Genomic DNA, 4,750 nt, shown 5'->3' with positions numbered 1-4,750 from the left:
TGCTGGCTGGCTGGGCCAGGCCGGGCTGGAAGAGGCACGTTCTCCAGGAGAAGGAAGAAAGCGGGAGGGCGGGTGCCGGGCAGGTGGGCGGATGTTCCGGGACCACTTAAAGGTCGACTTTAAGAGTGCCCCCATGGAAGAAGCCGAGCAAACGTAGTGGCGGCAGGGATGACGGGGCATGTGTGTCCCTCCACAAGGAGTATGAAGGGAGGCAGACACCGCACCTCAGGAAAAAAGTAGGTGCCAAAGCCCTGGCTTCTCACCTGGGAGGGGACCGTGGAGGGACCCATCACATGCCCTTGTTGCCCCCGCCGCCTCTACTTTTGTTCTCGTTCTTGGCTTCTTCCATGGGGGCGCTCTTAAAGTCAATCTTTAAGAGCTGGAAGACGTTTTGTTAGATCGCCACCAACTCATCGTTGGGAGAGGTGTAGCCCCTGAATACACGAGAAGTCTTGGGCAAAGTTCTCACATCCGTGCGGTGTTTGCCTCCCTTCATGCTCCTTGTGCATGCCAGGAGCACCTAACTGGAGCAAAAGAGAGCGAAGTTGACTGCTATGAAATGAGCACTTTGGCTTCCCCTCTTGCTCCTCACAGTCGCCCTGAGCTGGTGCGGTTCTTTACTTGGGCAGCCAGACGCCCGCAGCAGCAACAGGCAGTTCCGCCCGGGCTCCGCTCAGGTGTCCGGCTGGGGCTGTCAGGAGTTGCTACCGCTGGGGCAGCTCCGCGCGGCTCCAGTCCTGCGTTGCCTTGGGAAGGGAAAGGCAAAACCAGGAACCACTGAGCCTGAGCCTCCGGTGCCACTGCTGCTGTTGCAAAGCACCGCCGCGGCTCTTCCTTTTTGCCTTTCCCTTCCTGAGGCAACGCGGGACTGGAGCCACGCGGAGCCGCGCCAGCGGTAGCAACTCCTGACTCAGGGGGCCTCCAAGGGGAGGGGAAGGAGAAGAAGGGGGGGAAAGGGTGGGGGGGGCGATTCCCAAAAAATATTGTGCTGACCCGGCCCGTCTGTCAAATTTTAAAAGTCAATGAGGCCCCCGAGCCAAAAAGTTTGCCCACCCCTGTGCTAGGGGAACCTTTACCTTTATCTTACCATGGCCTAGAACAGTGATGGCGAACCTTTTCAGCACCGTGCCCAAACTGGAATGTGCGTGCATGTCCATGCAGGTACATGTGCCTGAGCACCAAAAACCCAAAGACCAGCTGGCCAGTACGTGCATCCCTGTTTTTTGGCTGTTTTCTGCCATTTTGGGGGCTGTTTTCTGGGCCTTTTTTGAGCCATTTTCAGGTCATTTTGGGGGCTGTTTTGGGGCTGTTTTGGGGCCAAAATCAGCCTCTTTTTGGGCTGCTTTTCAGGCCATTTTTTTGTGCGCTCCAGCACCCATGAAAATCACCTGGCTGGCATGAATGCCCACAGAGTGGGCTCTGCGTGGGAGAAACCAGAAAAACAGCTGACACCGGTGTGCATGCCACAGAGAGGGCTGTGCATGCACCTCTGGCACGTGTACCATAAGTTTGGCATGACGGGCCTAGAATCAGACACAACAGATAGGGAAACCTTTCCTTTTTAAATATCTATATTTGACATATGTATTACACTTTATTTTGCTCTCAGAATATCATTTTTATCCTTGATACAATTATTAGGATGGCTTGCGGTGATCTGAACCCTTGCTCCTTGCACCTAATCAAGATTTGCCTATTTTCATCACTTTAACCATAAGACAGCTTTACATCTCTTCCCTTGAACCATGAAGAATATGTCATGAACAATTCTCATCCTCTCTGAAAAAGCCTTCCAGCTTTGTTCTATTCATATTCAAAATCAGTTGCTGGAAATATCCATCTAATAAGGCTTTAAATTCATTTTTTTAAAAATAATTGGGAGCAAAACATTTTTCTCCTTTCAATGTGCTGCTAGAACTGTAGGTCAGCCATATTTACACTTTCTCTGATATTACATTTAGTGCTGGGCAGAAAAATTCTCAAGCATTTTTCCCCGTACATTTCCCACTTATTTTGATAAATGACCATTTGCTTTTGAAATGTGTCTCAAAGGAGAAAAATGTTGCAGGGAAATTATCATGGGTAGAGTGTGGTGCTCCTATACTTAGAATCTTCTTTCCTGTGATCTACAGCTTTCCTGTTTTCCCACTCTTCAATTAAATCCCGAGGAAGGACATAATAGATGATGATGATGAAACTCTAGCCCAGTAGGAAAGATTAGATTAAGGAAATATAATTTAAAACATTAAAGATCAAAACTAACAGCATATGAAAATCAATAGGAATGTAGTATGCCTGTAAAACAATAGCATCATATTACATTATACTACATTATATTATATTATTATAACATTGAAATAACATGCCATAAAGGACCAGCTGTGCAAAAATCCAGGCAGCTGTGGTTGCATCCGTTAAAACATTTTGTTTATTTCAAAAGGACCTCTTGTAGGACTCTTTTCACTTATCTACTCCGAATATGAACAAGGCATGAGTAACCAAGGCAAGATCTATCATCAACAGTTTGTGTATTAGTGCTGATAAAAGGTGCCCATGGCCCCCATTGTTTATGATTGCATTGGGCATTTCCAAGTTGTGAAAGTGGTAATGTAATGTTTCTAATTCTAAAACTGGCTGAACCTCTCCATTGTAGATTGATTTTATTCCCTGTTAGATGAATACATGATATCTATGAACAGATTCATTTTAAGATAGTCACAGGACCATATTTTCATACCTGCCACACCCAGCTCTATTGAGAAAAAAAATAGTATCAGAAGATATGAATAACACAGAGAAGTTATTCCCTACCAACTTTTTATGTAAGTGTCTATTGAAATTTTCAGTCATCTGGACTTTCTGTTTTTTTCTTTGAAGTTGTTTCACTTCTCATCCAAGAAGCTTCTTCAGCTCTTTTTATGTAAGTGAAAAACCAAATTACAATAAATCCAACGACTCAGCATTATCAAAAACTATTTCAATTTAAGAAGGTATTAGGTATTAGTTTGACCCAAATAATAATAAACCAAGTAATGGTACAAACTTCAGGATTTAAAACTGATATTGTTGGGTTTTTTTTTCAAGCAAAGAAATAATCATTGCTTAACTGAATGAAACATTAATTAGGGCTGATGTTAAAGACTAAGTCTGGTTATGACCCCTGATAGGAAGTGCAGGAAATAGGAAGTGCAAAAATTTGCTAGTAGATCTCAGAGTTAACATTTTTATTCAGTTATAGAATAATATAAAATACAAAATACAAAGTAAATAGGAAAGCAGTGGGGAAGGAAAGGTGAAGAAGTGAGGAAAGATAAGAGAGAAAGAAAAAGAACATAGTAACTAATATATGAATATGAATGTTGATGCTGTTACATTGTTGAAAGTACTGATATGTTATGAATTGCTGGAAAATGTTTAATAAAATTTATTTAAAAAAGAAAGAAAGAAAGAAAAAGATCTGTTGACTTCTGGTTCTCTCTGTTACAGTAAAATAAGGCATTAACATCAAATCACAACTTTTTATTTTTTCCTGATAGTATAAACAAGCCATTTCTATAAAGATCTATCAATCTAATCGATAAATCCCAAAGTCACAGTTTCATTCTTCTCCACATCAAGCATGAAGTTCACAAGTGGTCTCCATGTGGATACAAAAGTACTTATGTTCTTTTGTTTAATCAAAGGGATCAGTTTTGCCGACTCCATCAATTTAGGAGAGAACACATCAATTTCTGCAACCATTCATCCATAGTAGGAACCAAAGTATCCTTCCATTTTTGTGCACACAGTAGTCTATAGCAAAAAAAAAAAAAAAATTGCTAGTAGATTTCAATCTTCCAAAGAACTCTGAAGCCACTGGTCCATGTCTGTAGACTGCACAAGTAGAAACGGATCCAAAATAGCTTGATAAGACATATTTCCACACCTGTCTTTGTGCCAAAGTGTGGTGTGGAAATATGAGTAGTTTTATTCAAAAAGTGCAATGTAGACTGGTCATAGCTGGCCTTTGGATTTCTTTTAACTGATCCCCAAACTGATCTTCAAAAATTTCCAATGGTCACGCTCTGCAGGGAAGAGAAATAATTACCCCAGTATAACCTAGTTCCTGAAAATTGTAGAAAATTAAATAACAGCTAGTCCAACCTATTGGATCATTCTTGCTTAACTTTTACCTGCTGTGATCTTCAAATAAATATTAGGACCTATTAACAGAAAACCCCCAGTGAGCTCTTTGTTCCATTTTTAGTGAGAGATATGAATTTTTGATTCAATTCTAATCCAATTAAACAGCATTGTTCCTATTAGATGTTCAGCTAAAAGTAGCAACACAAGCACATTGATCAAATATAATAAAAGATACAGTTCAGTACCTCTGCCAATGAAGGAACATTGTAAGTTACTGTTTTCTTGCATGATGTATTGTGGTAGTCTATTTTTTTTCTTGTTTAAGTTCCCCCATTATCACATTTTGTCACCGTAAATGGAAATATGAAAACTTTCAGAAATTAAGGATAATATTCACTTGATGGTCTGCTTCATATCTCTAAGGCAACACCACAATCTTTCATTAGAAACAGCTTAAACGACATAGAATAACAAATAAATATTGCAGTTCCAACTATGTTCTCCTCAACTTAAATGGCTTAACAATGGCTGCATTTTTTCTTAAAGATTTGAGGAATATGCAGCTTTGCAAAAGAATGAGACAAATTCAAGATGAATCCAGATAACTTTTTTCTAGAACATTTGC

This window comes from Notechis scutatus, chromosome 5, assembly GCF_049901735.1.
Source record: "Notechis scutatus isolate UNSWTSFEM ecotype Mainland chromosome 5, rNotScu1.2, whole genome shotgun sequence".
NCBI lineage: Eukaryota > Metazoa > Chordata > Lepidosauria > Squamata > Elapidae > Notechis > Notechis scutatus.
The sequence above is the reverse complement of the archived record's forward strand: the minus strand, read 5'-3'. Positions refer to the sequence as shown.